We start from the raw sequence: 21,425 nt of genomic DNA on the forward strand, positions 1-21,425 counted from the left end.
CAAATATCAGTCTGACTTACACAACTTTGCAGCTGCTAATGACAAATTATTTTTTATTAAAAAGGCACCTCCGCTCAGAAATCATCTTTATGAACAATAAATACTTAAAATGTGCAACCACTCGTACGCTGGTAGAGATTTTAGCACAGCAAAGTCCTTTGACGGGGATAAAGCGATGACATTTCTCAGTGCTAAAGTTTTGTCAACATTCTGACTGCTTGTTGTTTTGAGCAGAATTGGATATGAATCCAAATATATAAAAAGGTATTTTGTCAGCAATACAATGTTTTGTCTTCAATTCCGTCTAGCGCCGCAATCATGCAAAGGTTTAATCCAAGTGTGATTTCAGTGGCTGAAACTCAAACAACGCAGGCAGTGTCAAACCCATTCCACTGGGGACCAACTCCAACATACTTCTCATGTGCGCCAGTAAACATCGGCTCAATCCAATTTTAACAATGTTTCCACCGTGAAAACAGCAAAAAGGCACCAAAAGACCCGGTTTAAAATATTACAATATAGCCACACTGCTTGGAAGGAATAAGAAGAGAAAAAAACACTAAGGAGTGACTTTCAGAACCGCTTGTGCAGATAAACATTATGATGTCATTTATACATTTAAAAAAAAAAAAGGATCACTATAAAACATCAGAACATTTGGGAAATATTTCACATTGGTTGCAAGATGGCCAAAGCAAATGTCTATTTACAATTCCAAGTGGGAATATGCTTTTTCAAAAAGATCCATGTTGTACTGCAGACGGCTAGAAGCCAGTGATTTAGATCATAAATTCTCCAGTAAAGCAGATGCTGGTCCCTCCTACCGACTTCCAGCAAGTGACGGCTGGTTTGGAGGAGTATGGACGCAGATACGGCAAAACTACTACGTAATTATATTGAGTAACTTAACTCATCGCTTCTTGTGACTGGAAGTAGTATTAACATTTTGGTTAATTCTTGACAGAGAACTGAAGGAGGAAGCTAAATATCTTCCAATCTCAAAAATAAATGATTGAATACCAGAGGGAACGTGCAAGAAGCTGGTCAGCAATTAAGAGAATTTAAAAAAAAATTGTAGATGTGACATTTAAAAACAAACAAACAAGAAAAAAAAACTGATGCTGCTGAAGAAGAGAAAAGGTTGAGCAGGATCAATCCTGACCAGTGCTCTGACATGTGAATTATTATGGATCATGCAGCAATTCCCCCAGTGTTTTTGATTTATTTTTTTTGTCTGGCAGCAGAGGAGACGTTTGTTGTTTTGTTCGGGGCTTGATGCAAACAGCAGCTGTTTCTCCAGTAGAAGAAGCACAGGAGGACAAGTCCATCAGGCTCTCTGCAACTCCTGCACCATTAGCACAGCAGGGCTGATCATCTCAGTCTGATTGCTCCTTTCTTCTGACCTAGCAGCTGTACTTTAGTCAGAAAGCAGCCAGGCATGACTGGAAAACGGGGAACCCTGGCTTGAGGTGAGCAGGACGAGGGGGGAAAAATGACAGAAGACTGGACAGCTTGTTCAAACTAATAATAATAAAACAAATGTAAATAATAGTTCATGTCCATAGGTGTGATTTTTTTTTTGTTCAGACATTTATAAAATAAATAATTCCTCCTTAGACCCTTTTTTTTTTAAGCACAAAAACCTGGTTGTCTGTGCGGGTAATAAAACTGTAGCCGAGCGGAGGCAGTGAGAGCCGCTTACCTTCCGCAGAGAACAACGCCCGGTCCCTGGGTAAAAGTGGCAAAAAAAAATTTAATAAAAGAAAGAAAAGAAAAGAAAAAGAAAAAAAACGGACCCAAAGTTAAAGGCTAAATCCTCAAAAATGCGCCCGGCGCTGTCAGAGAAGCGGCGTACATCCTCCCAGCGTGTGAAAGCAAATCTCCTACGATACAAACTGAACGCTGCTCCCTTTTCATGCCTCCAAACTTTAGCTCCTCCCTCAGCGCACGCTGCCTGCGGCCGACACAGAGCCCAGCGGCACCGGCTGCTGCTCATCACGCAAAGGACGAGGAAGAACCAATGGACGCCTAAACAAACGACGAGGAAGAACTAATGACAGAAAGCCCTACCGACAATTAAAGGGATAGTACGACTCTCTCGGTTGATGGCGGGATCCAAAATCCAAAAATAAATACGTAAGAATGTAATTTTCGAAAAGTTACATAAAAAACATCGCAGTTTGTGTAAGGAAATTCGAAGAAATTGTGCTATTTCTTTAATATCTCGATTAAGATACAGAAAGGACACTATAAAGATGAACTCTGAATATTACTCTTTAGAATCAGCTAGACGTTAATTAGACATTAATTTATAAATGTGATGTTCAATGATGATTCAATTATTGATTTTTCCAATCGACACATTTTGATCAGAATCCAAGTGAAAACTTCAGTACAGTTAACTAATTTGTCATGCGTAGCTGATATTTTCGATACACTTAACAGCCACTTTATTAGATACACTATTGATTGCTTCCATAATCAGGCAACATGACTGAAACTCAGGGCATTTAGGCATTAGTGGCGCTCCACTTGTAAAAAACTTGGAAATTACGACTTTCCAGTAGGAAAAATTCTCTGGAACGTCTAACTTGAACTTCCCACTGGAAAAGTGGGAGAAACTCTGACCACTCCCAGCTAAGACGTTTAAGGACAACTTCGCCTTTCAAAATGGCTGCTCTTCGCCTCTTCCATTACAACAAAACACATATGGAGACATATGTGTTTTGACAGATTGTCAACATCGCTTACTGGAGTTTGTCATAACATCCTCAAATTTTTTATTGTGACAACAACTCTATCATGATAAATGACAAACGATACGATAAATGACAAACGATACGATAAATGACAAACGATACGATAAATGACAAACGATACGATAAATGACAAACGATACGATAAATGACAAACGATACGATAAATGCCCAACTTCAGAGTATGGTGAAACAAATGTTCCACATGCTATTTATTTTTATTGAAAAGAAAATAGAAGCACATTTCGTTGTGTCAAAACTGCATAATAAGTATGTTATTAAATGCAGTAAAACTGTGACATAGTTTAAACACAAACCACAGATTTTGTGAAACAATGTTGAACAGTCTGGTGTTGAATTTTATGTATCAGTCAAAGATGGACACAAGATGTCACTTCAGTGTGTGAACTGTGCTTATTTCCGAAAAATGCGCCGTACGCAATGTATCTGTCGTAGCAGGAAGCAACAAAACACAGAAGAAGCTGTGATTTCTTTTTTTTCCCCACTCCAGACTCAAACTCCTCTTTCTCTGTCGCCGTTGATATCAGTTATCCTCTTTGTTCCCGGGGCTTCCTTGCAGGCTTCAAACAATGACTGACAGCTGAGCGTGTCCACTACAAAGAGAATTAGGGAGGATTATGTACAAAGGCAACGACCTGGGCACGTCCAGACTCAGCCATTCATGTAATCTCTGTTTGGCTTGTGGGAGGAATAAAGAGAACTGTGAAAGTTAAGTTGTCTAGTTTCCCTTTAATAACAGTGCATTGTTACACTGTTGCATCCTGGCCCCTCTGCTTTTTCTGCTTTTTGTAGAAAATCCAGAAGAGACAATTTTATTCTGACCCAGGGAGGCGGGGGCAAATAAAGCCTCATGTGTAACACAGAAGACCTGCGAGGGAGATAGTCTTATAATTAATCTCCAGCTTTGTGCTTTCGGCTACTGTAAGCAACAAGGGAATTTGTCAGATATTTTGAGAAATGTGATGACAACAACTAAAAGCAGGCGCAGAATGCTCCGGGCTGCATCCTAATGGCTCGTCTTGACGGAGGCGTGAAGGCTCGTTCTGAAAATGTTGTCGCTCTCTGCCGGGTTTTTGTTTGGCAGTTTTCCTGATAGAGTACGTAGAGGTAGATGTCTGTACTCATAGCCTGCTTCCAGTAAATACATATTGTGCAGACTGAACAGGAAGGGGTTAGCCTAACGACAATTCTTGCTGGCTTTCTGTCCCACACCTGCTTTGGTGTTCCCTTTTAAAAAGTCTCTTCACATTTTCGTCCCGGTAGGCCAGCACTGACTCAAAGGTCCTCTTCCTTATCTGTGGGGACGCTTGGTAGTCCTTCAAGTACAAACAGGGACTTACTTCTGAGATTGGAATCCTCCGAAATGTCTGTGTATCTTATAGTGACAGACCAACACGAGCGAGAACAAAACCAAAACGTGGAAAGAAAAGGATCCGATTGCAAACATCGGTTAGCCTCATGGTCAGCACGGTTCAGTCAAAGTCCAGATATTAAACTTACTGAGACTTAAAATCAGATTTTCACAGAGGGTCCTCTTCCAGTCTCACAGAGTTTGAACTATTTTGCCATGAAAAATGGGGAAATTAGTTGTTTTTACAAAGTATTTACTTAAATAAAAATCTGTGTATATTAGTAATATTGTTCTTCAATTTCACAACTGTGCACTAGTGTGTGTTTGCTTAGTGCATAAGTCTTATAGTTTGTGGTTACAATCTAACAAATGAGAAAATCACATTCTCTGCAACTCCAGTAGATTTTAACTAAACATTTTATTGGATATGTACAGTACGTTTCTAAAAAAGTCTATCTGAGTTTATTTGGAGCGTACTACATTATTTTGTTAATATTGAACACGTCTCCCTCGATCTGATGCTGATCTCCAATAATGTTTTACTGTCATCATCCGTTAACTAAGGCGCCATCCAATGCCCAGGCAAATCCGGGTCAAGGCCCCCCGCGGAGCTTTTGTTGAGGTTAAGTACCAGACAAACAGCAGATTTGGAAATCTATTGTGTAGTCACCCAACAAAAAAACATAACGAAACAAAGAAAGTTGTTTTGAAACCTAAAAATCCAACTTTGGCCACCACAGAACATACTGTAGCTGCCTCATAGCATTTCATCAAGCTAGCCAGCTCTGTAGCTGACATGTAGTTGGAGACCAGCGGTGATCCTGAACAAAAACAAGGGTCCTTTTACGCCACCATGTTGGCCGCAGTTATTTTCACACGCCGTTTTCAGAATGTGACCCGTTCTTCTGCGATTGTTCAGGGGATCCTTTCCATGGATTCTGATCTTCAAGCATTTCAATAGATTTTGAGTGAAGTGATTGACTGGGCCTTTCAAGCAGTTTTACATTCTTTCTCTGAAACCAATTAAGATTTTTCTTGCCAGTGTGTCAGGAACTGCTGTCTTGTTTGGAAATCCACACGTTTCATCTTCAAATTCTTATCAAGAAGATCCCAGTACATTTCTTCCTTCCTATGGTACTGGTATAAAGTATACCAGTACCACATCTGGTAAGACAGCCCACATCATTATATCCCAACCTGCACACTTAGCTAGCTTCTGGCACAATGCGTCTGGGCTTGTAAAAAACTTTATAAAAAACCCCACTGCACTAAACGTTAAAGTCCAACATGCCAACATGCTTGTTTGTCAGCAGTGGAGTCTTGTGTAGTTAGCACACTGAGTGCATTATTTGTTTGCTTAGCAGAGAAATCTGCTCTTAGATCATGTGAACGCCTCCTTTTTAGGCCTTTATTTAATATAAAACCAACTGAAGCTGATTTTCACATTGCAGCAGAAATGGTTAAGTTCAGACAGTTTCTTGGCTTTTTGCTCAACAATCTCTTCATGTGGTCAGATGAGACACCAACTGTATTTCCTGTTTTGCTCCCTTTATTTACCAGGAACTTAATTTGCAGACTAGTTCACTTAGATTTCGTGAAATGTATGGATTACCTTCTACAGTGTACATTTTATGGTAATGACTAAGGAGCATTTGGGCGTTGTTTAGGTGTATCTTTGTCAAAGAAATACTCTGTGGGAGGGCATATAAAATATGACTCAAATTAACTGCTATTTTCCCCAAGTACTGCACAAATCCTACAGACTATAGAAACACCTTGTGTAGGCTGAAATTACAGGCTTCAGATCCTGTGTTATTCCACTAAACGTGACTTTCTTTCTTTTCTTTCTCTCCTTCCTTCCTTCCTTCCTTCCAGTTAAATGATCTAACGCTCTGTGTAACAGCCAGTGCCTGCTAGGTTGTTGGTACAAGCTAGCACGACCTGCTGCTCACAGAGACAGTAAAAATCACTCAGCTGCGGCAGATGGCAGCTCATGTCCATATCAAAGACACGAGAAGTGGCTTCCCCTGTTTTTATTTTGCTCTCCCATCCCTCCCTGCTGCCTCGTCGTGGCTGCCTTTCTTCCTCTGCCATGCACACACACACACACACACACACACACACACACACACACACACACACACACACACACACACACACACACACACACACACACACACACACACACACACACACACACACACAGGACGGCCTGTCTTTACAGCGACATGAAAGACAATTTAAAAAAAACAAACGGATGCAAATCGTGTCATCCCGCTTAATTGGCGCTAACTTTTATGTTACACTATCTTTCTTTGTGTTTTCTTTCAAGGTCCTTGGTTCCTGTAACTAATCATCTCCACTTCTTCACGCAGAAAGCGGTCTCAGTGGAAGACTTTGGAGCAAATAAAGCATCCTCGTTTTACTATTGCAGCACAGGGGGTTAGATCTGATGATGGAACCAACTGTTTGTTCTTTTAGCTTGTAGGAAAGGTCCAAAAATAAAATAAAAACTCACGATTATCTGAGGAACCAATTATTCTAACGATTAATCGATTAATCGGATGGGGGGAAAAATAGGCTTTTTTAATACAACATTAGAAACCCATTACAATATGCCATCATACAACTCATTAAATTCCATTTCTTAATAAGAAAATAAACAACTTGTTACCTAAAATGCAATAACATGGCATTATAGAGCAGGTGAAGCTAAAACTGTAGCATTTGAGGAGTTCTGGGTAAAACATATTTACAGACAAAGATGTTTTTAATCTTTAAATGGAAAATATATATATGTGTCTGTACAGTTTTGGCTTAACTGCTGCTCTGACTATGTTGGTTTGTTTCAGTTAATTGCCTTTTTTTTTTTTTTGAGTCTGTACACTTGAGTTAGCGATTAATCAATTACTGAATTAGTTGACGATTATTTCAACAATCGATTTGTTACGATCAATCCGATTAATTGCGTCAGTCTTAAAAAAAATACCCAGCAACAATGTTCGAACGGGGAAGATAAGAATCAGAAGGAGAAAAAAAAAACAAGCAGGTGTCTGTAGATTATCCAGCTTCTCCTCCTGAGGTCAGTAATCAGTAAAACAAGCACAAGGAGACACTCTGACATGCAGCAAGACGGACTCCTGCACACCTCTCCGTCTCCCCTAATGAATGAAAGACACTCTGTTCTGGGGGAAGGGCTGAGATGTGGCGATGATGTGAACTCTGCGAGCGGTTATGAGATTAATGCAGCTAAATTTGGTTCCGTTTTCCCCCCTGAGAGTTTGGTCGGTGACGTCTGACGGCCAGCGCCGCTCAAATGAAGACGTTCGTCAGTGTGTTAGTAGCACAGCCGATGTTGTTCGCTCGTGTCTTTCTTTACGGGGTTTTTTTTTTTGAAGACGGGAGGCTGTGGGCTGCCCAGCAGGAGGGCATAGGTGAAGGTCCTACACAGCTGCAGAGCAGGAGGAGGAGGAGGGGGAGGAGGGCTTTGCGGAAACGCCTCAGGCGGCGAGGAGGAAATAATGAATTTAGCCCTTTACAGTGCAAATAAACTCAGTTAATCCACATATTGAGCACTGCAGAGCATCAAAAGAAAGAGTGCATCAAACTGAATGCACTCTATGAATCCATCCTTGCCTTTGAATTTCTTGCAAGCCGTTGCAGTTCTTTGCAACGGTCCTGAAAATCAGAACCTGTTGGGTTCCACTTGAAGGTCAGTTTGTGGATCAGAAACAGAATGGCAGTTATTCTTAGCTCCTCGCCTCTTCCATGCACTCAGATTCCTGCCTCTGCTCCCAAAACACAGAGTTATTAATCTGCCATCACAGAATGGATTCCTAAAGCTCACATACAGTTACAATAAATGAATCAATTATTCAACAATATAACATATAAATAGCGATTCAGAGCTTTTTCCTCTCGGACACACCTTTTGTTTGTACAGACATAATGCTGACATGGTGCACTAAATATTTTCAGCTGTGCTAAAGAAACAAAAAGACAGCTGGTGAGCTATAATCTGACTTTGTTATAGGTGCTCTAGTTCGGTTTAGCTGGTTTTAACTCTACAAAAAAAGCCTCCTTGTCATAATCTGGATTTGAGCATATTTACAGACTTTTATTAATAAATGTCTATGACACTTTGTGCAGATTTTATGAAAATAAATCTACTTTTTAAAGTTTTACATGATGTTTTAATGTTATTCCCTCATCAAAACACACCCGGAGTGCTGCTTTAATTCTTCCATGCACGTTTGAGAAATCCTTTAGTCTCCACGGCAACCGTTCAGCTATACAAAACACCTGAGTGGACCTAGCTCCGCCTACAAGACACAGCTCCTCCACTGAGCTGCAGTTTCCAAGCTTCCGCCCCACAGAGCATCCCTTCACCACATCTCCCCCACTCAGCTCCTTCAGACTAGCCAGCAGAAATTAGCAAACACCTGGTGGAACTGCACACATGCTGAGCTCAGTATAGGAGCTACCTCTCAGTGAAACGCTGGTAGAAACATTGTTAAGGGGTTAACAGAGGAGCCATGTTGTAAGGACTTCCTGAAGGCAGAGTTTCAGAAAGAGCACGCATTTTTAAAGAGACAGCGGCCCAACTTCAAGGAATTCAATTAGGAAGTAAAATTTCTTTTAAGTTATATTTGATTTTTATAACAACTTAAGGTGACGTATTTTCACGCTTATGCTATAAAATGGCTCTAATTGTCCCCCATTAAAATAGTTTAATAAAAGCCGTTTTGTAATTTATAGTTCCAAAACAGAAACTGAAATTGGCTAAAATAGGTATCGGCTTCACAAAATCTGCGATCAGCTCATCCAAAGTTAAATGTGATGTCATAAAAAAATAAATAAATGAACTCAGCGCACTTGAATGCTCCGAGATTTTTTTTTTTCCTCTGACAGCATTTTATGAAAACAAAGACGAATGAGATTTGCGAGAACAGCTTCGTAGAAAAAGGACTTTTTATAGAACGCCACTTGGGAATGGAAGTACCAGACAGACGCAGCGGCCTTGCAATCTCTGCACGTTTTTTCTCTTGGAGACGTTCTGATGAGGGTCAAAGCCGAGGTCAGGTGGAAGGAAGCGATTAAATCTTTAGATAAAATGAGTAGAAATAAACAGCTGATATGGAAGAAGAGCCTGCACAGACTGGAAGGGACACACTGACGGGTCCTGATTTGAAATATAATCTGTCTTTTCCACTTGTAAATCTGTCAAGGCTTCATGTACGTTCATGTTCATTTAAAAAAAAACAACAAACACATGGCTCTCACATCACTTCAGGGCAGACCCGACCATTTCATTTAGCAAGAAATGGGTACCGAACGCAGCCCTGCAGACATGAGACTCAGATTTTATGTAAAAACAAGCAAACCAACAGCAAATGAGTTTAATACGAGATTCTGGAGTCACTTTTAAAGGTTTGTGGGGCAGAGAGGCGACACTGCTGTCTGTTGTCAGATGTAATGAGGTTGAAACAGCAAGAAATCAATAAACTATCTTAGTATGACCACTCGCTAACCCTCTAAACGCCCAAATACATCCCAAACAGCCCATTGGAGCTGAAGATGTAGCTCCTTTTCCTCATTGCCTGTTGCTTTATTAGCTTTTTTTTGTTGAGGCCACAATCATAATTACTCTCCATTTACCCCCACAGAGTCCATGTCAGAGTTAAATAGCCTCCAGGAAGAGTCTTTTCGTGTGCTAATCATTGATTTGGAAAAATAAATAAAAAATCAACACACATATTTGCTCACAGTTTCATGAGGGGCCTCATTCAAATCAGGCCTGCTGAGTCTGAAGATCTCTAATGAAGGGGGGAGGGGGGTGGGGGGGGTCGGACGGCTGTCCCAATAAATAACGAGTTTGTTGAAAGGCATAGCAGAGCTAATTGGTTTATTGAGTAATGAAAGAAATGGCACGCAGATGATGGAGGGTGAGATGTGTGTGTTTGCTTTTGTGCTGCCGCCAGCCAATGAGTTGGCGGCGCCTCGTGGATTCGCACTGCTGCCGTTCACGGCTTTATTTATTTGCTGTTTCAGCAATTGCAAATCTAGAACGTGTGGTGTGCATACATATTCAGGACCTTAACTGTGATCCCCTTGAATAATGTGAGGTGAATGATGTTTTCACTTCATATTGTGCTGTGGGGACAGATTTAATGGCAAGTGGAGTGACCTAAACACAGCGCAATCCTGAAGGAAACACCGTTTTGTTTCAAAACGTACGTTCCAACAGGACGATCTACGATGTAGACGTGGAGACAGGAACTCAACCCTGATCCTCAGTGATCCCCGTCCTGGATGTTTTTGTGTGTTTTCCCGCTGCTCGACACCTGACAGAGCTTCGAATGAGGCGTGATGGACACATCCGAAACCAGGACCAGCCGGGCTTAGATCAAAGCGTATTCATGTGTTATGACGGTCCAATCAAGGTCCAGAATCAAACAACTGAGAAGCTGGGTCAAGACGAATTTCACATGTGAAAACCGTGTGCTTGCATGTGGATTTGAAACGTCTATCGGTCGGGGGGGGAAGGAAAAACATGTGCATCGCATATACCTCCACAGGTATGCACATGTAATCACACGTTGGACGGAAAATGGAAGACATGAACAAAATACCTGACTGTGTGTGAGAAATGGGAACCACGTTAGAAAACGTGAATTTTATGGGATTTTTTTTAACGTCAGGGTAAAAATTGCTGTTTCACATAAGCACTCCATCAAATCTGACTATTTTGCAAACAAAGTAATTAGCAAGTTTAGTCTCCAGACGTGAATCTGTGACTGAAGAATTACTGTACATTGTTAGGTAGACAAACGCTTCGGTAGGAACGAATGAATGAATAGTTAGTGCAAACAGTCTGGTAGATCGCTCAGAATCTTCAAAATCTATTGATTCAACGACTTGACACAACCTAACTATATTAAAATGCCTTTCTAGATATGGGTCTATGAATTTTCTATGAGTTTGTTTGCTAAACTTGCAATTGTAAATAAAATAGCATAAAAAAAAAATATCCCCCAAGCACTTGAAGCCCTGGGCTGAATGTCCCTGAAAGCCCTTTTAAAAGTCTGGCCCAGTTCAGAAGAACTGAGAGCAAATTCAAGTCGCACTTTTCAAACTTTAATTAGTTAAAAGAAAAAAGTATGAAAACAGAAGTTTGCGTTTGTAACATGAATCCATGCAAACAGCTTTAAGGTATAAATAATCTTGCAAAGCACTTCTAAGTAGAACTTCTTCTTTTTTTTAAAAAATCTAACTCGGTGTATCGAAGAAAATGGAAACGCATTACAAAAAGAAATCATTAAGGGAGCTTCCAGATGTCAAGTGAAGTAGATTAGCGCTGCCGTTTTAAAATATTAACATTTCATCGCACAAATGTTTCAAATTGGTCAGAATGAGCAGAGAGAGAGAGAGAGAGAGAGAGAGAGATGGACCAGTGATTTCCTTTCGCCCACTTCCATTATCATTAATGTGTCACTCAGCAGTGAAAAGCCGAGGCGATAATAGAATTACTTTTCCTATTATGCTCAGTGTCACCGAGTCCCACAGTAAAGGAGCGGAGCGCATATAATGAGAAAAGAGAGAGAGAGAGACCAAATGTCACCGGTTCACACCACATGTACACACCCTGTTTCTTCAGGCGACATAACGGGACTGACGGGGATTTATCCGAGCCGGTCCAAGAAACACACACACACTGCAGCACGCAACTTAACGCCGCCGCAGCTCTTCTCCTTTCCTCCTTTCCTTTCCAACAAGGTGACTTGACACCTCACTCAACACCCTGGAGGACACGGTAGCTGCCTGATTCAGCCGCGACGTGAAAAGCGGGTTTCTCACCTCACGCACGTGCACCCCGGCGTCCGTTTTCCTGCTCGGATTCGTCCGCGAAGCCGCACAACCCCCGAGCAACGCACTGCCACGGCACGGAGCGCCGAGGTGACCGGTGTCTGTAGTAACCGAGCGGCTCCCCGCCTCCCAGCCTCCCTCCACCTCACGCCACTCCGTAACTCCCAGGCTGCAGCAGCCGCGATGAAAAATCAGCATCTTCTCATCGTTTTCCTTTTTGTCTTTTACTGAGAGCCACAATCACCTGCTATCTGAAAGGGAAGGAGGATGCACTCACCGTGTGGAGGTTTTTTGTTTGTTTGTTTTTTTCTTCTGCGAGAGCCAGGTGGAGACTTGAGCAGAGGCTGCAGTGGCGGAGGAATCCCCCGTTTGCCGGCGCATGTGTAAATGTGTGTGTGCGCGTGCGAAGGAGTCAGAGCTGATCCAGCAGATGCAGACGAAAGCAACCAATCGAAAGAAGGGGGAGGAAGGAGAGGAGAAGAGTGTGTGAGAGACGGAGGGAGAGGATGGGGGTGTGTGTGCTAGCATTACATCATGGACCTGGGAATGGCAGGTTTTGCAGAGGGTGAGCTATGGGTGGGGGAAGGTGAGTGTGTGTGTGTCCCTATGCAGCAGACCACCGGATGAATTTGGATCCGCACTCCGAATATGGCACAAAAAAACCAAAACATGTTTTGTTGTGCACCTAAACCGTAAGGTCTCTCTAGGAATAAGTTCTCATACATCTTTCAAGTGCAAAGATGATAGAAGACGCACTCAAAACATCACAAGCCCAACCATTTTCATCCCATTACACACACTCTGAGCCGGGCTAATGGCTCCCCTGTCACTTTGAAAACTCAGTGACGGACGGCCTGGTAGGACATTTCAGGTGAGTTATCCCAAACACTTTCTGCTGGCTTTTCAGAAAAAAATAAAAATAAAAAATTGAAGACACGGTACCTGCACTTATGGTTAAAAAAATTGATTAATTTTAAAAATCACCCGTTGTGTGCTGCCCCGACATCCCTGAGGACGAGCAAGGAGGGAGAGGGAAGGAGTTTGCAGGAAAACAATGACAGCTCGGGGTCATATCCTCACATCACTGGTCTGTGTGTGCCAACCCGGTCGAGAGGAAACGAGGCAGCAGGGAAAATGATGTCGGGAGTACGAGGATGAAGGAGACTCCTTCGTAACCTCTTTTGGTTACATTTCAGAAGTTAAGCTGTTCTCCAGCTCTTCAGCGGGTTTGTTTCTGTCGCTAACCTCCCCGTATTTACTGTCACGGTAAGTGTGGGGGTGTCGGATCGGCCGATGACAGGGTCTACCTGGCCAGAAGGCGGAATGGTGAATTCTAACTAGTTGGGACTCTAAACCTTGTGTTTTATTTTGCAGCGTCGCAGTAGGTCCAAGCATACATCAAAATCCACGTAAGAATAACTTCTTAACATGACAATAAAAGCTAGGACTTTAGTTAGGACACAATGCCCTATAGCGAAATCAAATTCAGACGCTCATTGGGTTGATCTGTGGACAAAAGATGTTCTCCCAAGTTGATCTGGAGTACAATGTGTCACTAAGTGAAGATGTGGCCTGCCAATAGACTCCTGCTAAAGAAAACTGAGGGTGTTCAGTTACGTCTTAGGATCCATTCACACCAGCCGTTTGGTTAGTCCGTTTTAGTTTAACTGTAGTTCGTTTGCCAAGAAAGTCTGATTGGTTTTGGGATGTGTGAATGCTCAACCAAACTCTGATGCTGCCTAAAAAAAATTGAACTCTGTCTTTACAAACCCAGGTCTTGGTTTGGGTTGAACTGAACTCTGGCACGGTTTGAATACATATGATGAACCGGAGACCGCTCCTAATGCACAAAGCAGATTAAACCAGAGGGCATTCTGGGTAAATACAACCAAAACAAACACTCTAATCCAATGCTAGCAGGAGAAATGACTCCTGCTAGCATTGGACTAGATATTAGAGCTACAATCTGACACTACTCCATTTTTGTTTACTTTTAGCAAAGAAGGAAGTTGGGCTCATGTCTTTTTCAAAGGTTTTGGTGTAGTTTCCTTCAGTTGTTCTTGGTGCAGCGCCCCTGCAGGCGAGGGGAGGAACAGGTTTTTCAAAGGGTTTGGTTCGTTTGACACAGTGCAGTGTGAAAGAGAAGCACAGCAGCTGGAAATGTAACAAATGTTGCGATTTTGGTCCCAAATCGAACCAAGTCTACCATACTGTCAGGTGTGAAAACACCCTTAGTTAAAATGGGTTATGCGACCCAGTTACTGCACTTTTAAATTTTCCAGTCTGACAGTTTTGCTTTTTTTCAGTTGGATGGATGTAACATATATCGATATCACCGAATCCTGGCACTTTAACATCATTATGTAGACGTTTTACTCTTTATTTAACATTTCCTGTTTCACTAGTCAAAGATGAACCTTAAAGTCTTTGTCAAAGTGTTAATTCTACTCAGAGAAGCCTAAAATGAAGCGTTTCCCCATGTTTTAAAACATATCTTGTTTTACTGAAATGTGTTGCACGAATCATTGATTTAGCACTTCCTACTCTGTTACCTTTCCTTAATTGCTGTGACCTTTCACTTGTCAGAAACCACAATAAATCATTTTATATCGGCATATGAAATGGGATAAAGATGAACGGTCCTGCTGAGTTGCATGATTTAGGAAAGAAAATGTTCCGATCCACTTCCTGTTCTGGCGCCTTAAGAATGAAAGTGACATCAAATTCGTTATTGCGACATTACAAATGAGAGATTAGAGGGGAGAAGGAGGGGAATGATGCAATCAGAGTGCAAGTATCAGGATATCAGCCTGCTGGATCAGACGTACGGGACGAATCGGCACAGCAGTTTGCTTAGTGTTTTGGACCTTTGTGGAGCGTCTAGTGAAGCTAAATGAAAACATATTGAGTCCCGAAGGTTGAAACACAAACCAGCAGGATATTGCGGAAGATCTGATGGAAAACCAAGGACAGCGCCTTGAAATATTGAGGTCATATGAACTTTTCTCCACTTTTTTTTTTCTATGCTATAACCAGATTTCGGTCCCAAATCGAATCGAGTCTACCAACAACAACCCCAAACTTTAACCGAGAGCATGTTGGTGTGCTAATGTAACCTGGTTGTTGTTATAATTACACAAAATGTCTTTTTTTGTTGTTGTTTGTATTGCTCTCTACCTGACCGAAAAGCTGTCATTGTTTTGAATGTGTTACTTTAAGAACAGTAGCCCCTCCTTTTTATTTCTTCTTCTATGGTTTTGTCTTTAAAATGTTTGCGTCCCTTAGGCCCTCCCCTTTTGTCATGTTGTCCTGCGGGAGAGGTGTGTCCTATTTACTTTCTATCTAAATACTTCCAGTTTATTTGTAGATTTATTAAGTTGATTTCTGTTATGTATTTTTGTTTGTGTAGGACTTGGAGCGGGCAGCTTGTAACTATTGTTTTTCTGTTGGATATTTTCGTCAGAATAAATCTTTGAAAGCCAAACAGAGTCACGGCCTGACTAACATCTGATAACCAGCACAACGCAGAAGGGATCCGGTTACACTTGGTGCCGTTTGACCCGCTGTAACGTCGAATCTCCACTGCTGCAGCTGCTGCTACGTTGTCCCTTTCCCGCCTTTGACGTCTTGCTCCGCCTTTGCCCTGCGCTTTGACTGGCAGGCGTTGGCGCGCTGTATCCTAGCAACGAAGTAACTGTTTATGTTGGTCTCCTTTTTTTGTGCACCTCGTTTTATACAAGTGGAGAGGGGAAATAAGTGAAGAATAATTGAAAAAGTTTTTTTAATTTTATAAAAGTTTTTTTGTGTGTTTTGGGACAATAAAACCAATCTTAAAACAGTACAATCAACAAATAATAATAATAATAAACAAAATGTAAAGACATGAAACCAGTCTGTTTATTACCCTTTACCTGTAGATAAGGCTGGTTGTTTTTTGTTTCTTTTGCTGACTGTTGCATATGAGTTCTTGTGTGGCTGATTTGTTTTTACACTGTTTGGGTATCTGCATTTTATTTTTGACATCGCTTCTTTTTGATCCACTGTTATTTTCCATAGTTTTTGTCTGCTATTGTTTGATGAAATGTCTGACACTGAGGTACCTTTTAAAGGTGATGAAGTGGACCGGAAGGTCACTTTTAGTTTGGGGAGGGGCCAACATTACATGTCATTTGGAAGGGGTAGACCTATGCCTTTTAGTCCATATGAATTTTCTGTTGATCAGCTTGGGATTAACCCCCCACCTGTCCCTGCTGCTGCTTCTACACCCATTGGCAAAGCAAGGTCTGACCCTACCCAACTTGTTTCTACTGAGGCTCTCAGTGGGGTGATTGCTGATCTGGCTAAGCAGATTGGGGACGCCATTACGACGAATCTCAATGGACTAAACCCACAAAGTCAGTCACAGTCTCAGGTTGCTGACAGCCAACCCAGCGACCTGACCGATCAGTCACAAATGAGGTTTGTTGTTCAGTCTGATATTAGAGCACCTCCATATTTCAAAGGTGACCACTCTGACACCTTCTCCATCCAGGAATGGGAGGGTTTGATGAGATGCTATCTGTCAAGGATGAGATGTGTGGACCCTGTAGAAATGTGTGAGATCATCACATCCAGACTTATTGGGAAAGCCAGAGATGTGGTTCAGGTGTCGCTTCGTTGCCAGCCTCAGTCATGTAGTGACAAGTTGGTTTCTACTGTTTTTGATATTTTGAAACGCAACTTTGGTGAGCTGATCTTCTCCAGTTTGCCGATGAGAGACTTCTATAACATCCTGCCTGCTGATGGAGAGACAGCCATGGACTACTGGATTCGACTGAACAAGTCTATTGAAGCGGCTGATGAGTGTTTGCGTAGGAGGGGGAAGCAGGTGGAGGATCCAGGAGCTGAAGTTGTTACAATGTTCATCAACCATTGTCCTGATCCTGGTCTAGCTCTTTCCTTCCAGCTGAAACCTGTGGAGGAGTGGACTACTGCTGAGGTCCAGAGCCGCCTTGATAACCGTGTTGCAAGTCTTAGGAAGCCGATGGTCACTACAAATAGGACTCTTGGTTCGTCTGCAGGCCCTGTTCTCTCTTGTCTTCCTCAGCTTGGTGCTCAAACGCCTAGTGCTGCGTTGTCAGCTGATGCTACACCATTTGCTGTCCGTTTTCCCCAAGCTGCTTTAGCATGTGATCGTTCCTCAGCTTCAGGGCCCTTGAATCAGCAGCCACAGCAGCATGTTGCTCCACAATCTACATCCTTTCAGAATACAGGTCCACCCCAGCCACCTTTTTCCTCCAGTTCAGGAGTTGACCCGCCTCCTCAGATGACAAAGATGTTCGATAAGGTTCTGTCTCTGTGTGCAGCTTCTCTTGCTACAAAACAGAGTGGTCAACATGTGAGGAGTTACACACGTGGTTCTAAACGTCCTCAGCATGCACCATGCAGGGTTTGTTGCTCGGAGGAGCATACCACACACTCACACTGCAGATTGTTCAGACTGTGTCTCAACTGCTTCGGCTCAGGACACATTAAAAGGGATTGTCCTCAGCCTGCTCATCACACACCGCAGCTGTCCTCCCAGTATCCTAATTTAAACTAGAGAGCCCGTGTGATGAGAGGGGAAGCATGGGCAGAGTGGATAATACCCTCACGACTACACTGGATGCACGCTCTGTTTATACTGAGTGTTGCAATACTTCACCTGAGAACAGTGAAGTGATTTTCTTGGGGTCACAGAGAGTCCAGAGGGCTAGTGATTTGTTTTATGCCTCAGTTTCAGTTAGTGACCGGACTACACTGAGGGGTATGTTGGACTCTGGGAGTATGTCGTGCACATTGAGCGTGGAGGCAGAGAGCAAACTAAGAGCCGCGGGTGTTGATTTGATCCCTCTTGCAGTCCCAGAGAATGTGGTGCTCGTTGGGTGTGGTGGCCTTCTCACGCAGCCTCGATACATCTATGAGTTGGACATTGAGATCTATGGCTTCAGATTTACAGTACCGACATTTTTGATACCTGGCCAACATGATGAATTCATCATTGGTAGCAATGTGCTCCGGCCCCTTATTCAAAGAATGAAAACTGATTCGAGGTACTGGGAACTCATTACATCTAACACTGCAAACCCAGAGTGTGAGGAGTTTTTGCAGCTTCTGAGTTGTGTTTCTCGGTGGTCAAACTCTACTTCACCTGACAAGATTGGAACAGTTAGGCTCAGACAGGCTGTTACCCTCCTTCCTCGTCAGGAGTATGTGGTTTGGGGTAAGCTCCCATCCACTGCACCACTGTCACTGGGAGGCACTGTGGTTGTCGAGCCGTCATCTGCTCGTTCCACTCCAAAAAACATTTTGGTGGGTCGTGTAGTCACACCCATGTGGGGGGATCGTTGGGTCCCTATGAAGGTCCTCAACCCAACAGAAAAACCTCTGATACTGCGCCGCAATGCTAAAATCGCTGATGTCTTTCCATGTGTTGCTGTGGAGGACTTTGCGTTCAGTCAGGGGAGATCGGAACTGTACTGCAACCATTCAGCTGTTTCAACAGGTTCATCACATCACAGTGCTGATCCAGTGCAGATGCTGAGAGACTGTGGTCTGCATGACATTGACATAGAGAGCTGTGAGGTGTCAGATGAGTCTAAAAGAAGGCTGGCTGAACTCGTGGTTTCTTACCAGGATGTGTTCTCCAGGGGAAAACTGGATTGTGGTGAGGCTAGGGATTTTGTTCATCGCATTCACTTGACTGATGACCAGCCATTTCGCTTACCTTATCGACGCATACCACCAGCACATTATCAGCAGTTGAGGGAGGTCTTGTCTGAGATGGAGATGACGGGTATCATAAGGAAGTCTATTAGTGAATATGCCTCCCCGCTTGTTATGGTGTGGAAAAAGTCTGGGGACATGAGGATATGCACTGACTTCCGCTGGCTTAATGCTAAGACCGTTAAGGATGCCCATCCATTGCCCCATCAGTCTGACTGCCTTGCTGCTCTTGGTGGGAATGCGCTGTTCAGCACCATGGACTTGACCTCTGGTTTCTACAACATCCCTCTCCATGAGTCCGACAAACATTACACTGCTTTTACCACGCCGCTTGGACTTTATGAGTACAACCGTCTCCCACAAGGGTTATGCAACAGCCCAGCTTCCTTCATGAGGATGATGCTTAACATTTTTGGTGACTTGAACTTTTCCAGCCTCCTCTGCTATCTAGATGACCTGTTGGTATTTGCACCGTCTGAGGAGGAGTCGTTAAGGAGGCTGGAGGTTGTTTTCTGTCGCCTGAGAGCAAACAACTTGAAGCTGGCCCAGAAAAAGTGTCACTTTCTCAGGAGGTCTGTGAGGTTCTTGGGCCATGTTGTGGAAGCTGGTGGTGTTTCTGTTGATCAGGAGAAGGTAAGGGTCATCTCAGGGTTTGAAAGAAAAGACCTCATGAAGGAGGATGGCTGTACTCCGTGCCAGAAGAAGGTGAGGTCATTCTTGGGCATGGTGCTATTCTATCAGCACTTTATTCCAGCTTGTTCCCGCATCGCAAAGCCTCTTTATGCCCTCACCGCAGGTCAGAAACGTAAAGTAAAGAGCGCAGGACATGGGAAAGCTGGAACCTTTCGTGTTCTGACTCCCCAGGACTGGACTCCAGCTTGTGAGAAAGCGTTTGGAGACCTTAAAACTGCACTTCTCAACTGTGTGGTGCTGGCACATCCTGATTTTGAGAAGCCATTTATTCTCTCAACCGATGCTTCATTGGATGGGCTCGGTGCTGTTTTGTCGCAGGTCCCAGCTGATGGAGAGATTGCTAGACCTGTTGCTTTTGCCAGCAAGACTCTCAGCCGCAGCCAGGCCAACTATCCTGCACACAGGCTCGAGTTCCTAGCCTTAAAGTGGGCTGTATGTGATAAGTTCAGCCACTGGCTGAAGGGTCACAGGTTTACTGTGTGGACGGATAATAATCCTCTCACATATATCCTGACCAAGCCCAAACTGGATGCCTGTGAACAGCGCTGGGTCTCTAAGCTTGCTCCATACACCTTTGAGATCAGGTATGTTCCAGGGAGACAGAATGTGGTGGCAGATGCTCTGAGCAGAGTTCCTTTTGTGAAGCCTTTGGCTGATCGCCTTCTGTCAGAACCTTGTGAGCATGTCTGTGAGGTCCCTGATCATGCTGTGCAGGATGTTTTCCGTTTGACCTGTCAGCTTCAATCAGTGGACAGCTCTTCCTCCATTACAGCTGACACGTCCATGACCTGTGCCGAAGTCTCCTCTCTTTTGTCATCTGCCTGCAGTGGAGATGCTGGTCAGACTCAGCATGCAGCATCTTTAGCTGATCATCTGGGCATGATAATCCCACACACCACAGGTCCATCAACAGCTCTTTGTCTAACTGACCTGGTCTCTCACCAGAAAAACGATCCTGTTGTTTCCAGAGTTGTCCTGTACGTTGAGCGGGGACGCCGTCCATCAAGGCGGGAACGCTTTGGTGAAAATCAACTGGCTCTAAAAATTCTGAAGCAGTGGGATAAACTAACATTGCTGAATGGCGTTCTTTACCGTGTCATAAAAGACCCTCTGACAAAAGGTAAGCGCTTCCAGTTTGTGGTCCCTGATGCTTTGAAGTCTGTGGTTCTGACTGGTGTCCATGATAATGCAGGTCATCAGGGCCAACCACGAACATTCTCCTTGGCTCGTCATCGTTTCTTTAGGCATGACATGGAAAGAGATGTGCGAGATTACGTGAGAAAATGTCCCAGATGTGTCCTCAGTAAAACCCCACAGCCTGCTGTGAGAGCCCCTCTGGAGAACATCAGAACCAGTGCTCCGATGGAGCTGGTGTGTATTGATTTCTGGTCAGCTGAGGACAGTAACAACAAGTCTGTGGATGTTCTGGTGATCACTGATCACTTCACAAAGTTAGCACATGCTTTCCCGTGTCAGGATCAAACTGCTAAACGAGTTGCAAAAAAGTTATGGGATGGGTTTTTCTGTGTTTATGGCTTCCCACAGCGCATTCACTCAGATCAGGGTGCAAATTTTGAGAGTGAGCTGCTGGCTGAGCTTTTAGAGTTGAGTGGTGTCAATAAATCGCACACCTCACCCTACCACCCAATGGGTAATGGGACTGCAGAGAGATTCAATCGCACCCTGGGCAACATGTTGAGATCTCTTCCTCCACGTTCGAAGCATAAATGGCCTCAGATGATCCAGTCTCTGACTTTTGCCTACAACTGCACGGTTCATGAGACCACAGGCTTTGCACCGTTCTATCTGATGTTTGGGAGGATTCCCAGGCTGCCTGTTGACCTTGTTTTTCGGAACGTTCTTCATGATGATGCTATTTGTGACTACCACACTTATGTCAAATCACTGGTTGAAGATTTACGTTCTGCCATGCTAATGGCTGAGAAGAACACCAGTGCAGAGCAGAAACATCAATGTGACCAGTACAACAAGAG

General features: G+C 43.4%; 1 protein-coding gene across 4 annotated transcripts in view; it reads right to left on the reverse strand.

Annotated features, from left to right (window-relative positions):
• LOC102224004 (semaphorin-4B) overlaps nt 1–21,425 on the reverse strand; it is a 101,641-nt gene that overhangs the window by 54,270 nt on the left and 25,946 nt on the right. Inside the window, exon 1 of one of the 4 annotated variants that reach the window (XM_023332686.1) lies at nt 12,272–12,818. The exons of 1 other annotated variant lie outside the window; for it this stretch is intronic. The gene's annotated coding sequence lies outside the window, so the exon portion shown is untranslated. 2 more of the 4 variants (XM_023332685.1, XM_023332683.1) reach the window with 2 other exon arrangements.

The sequence above is a fragment of the Xiphophorus maculatus genome, chromosome 4, assembly GCF_002775205.1.
Source record: "Xiphophorus maculatus strain JP 163 A chromosome 4, X_maculatus-5.0-male, whole genome shotgun sequence".
In the NCBI taxonomy this organism is placed as follows: Eukaryota; Metazoa; Chordata; class Actinopteri; order Cyprinodontiformes; family Poeciliidae; genus Xiphophorus; species Xiphophorus maculatus.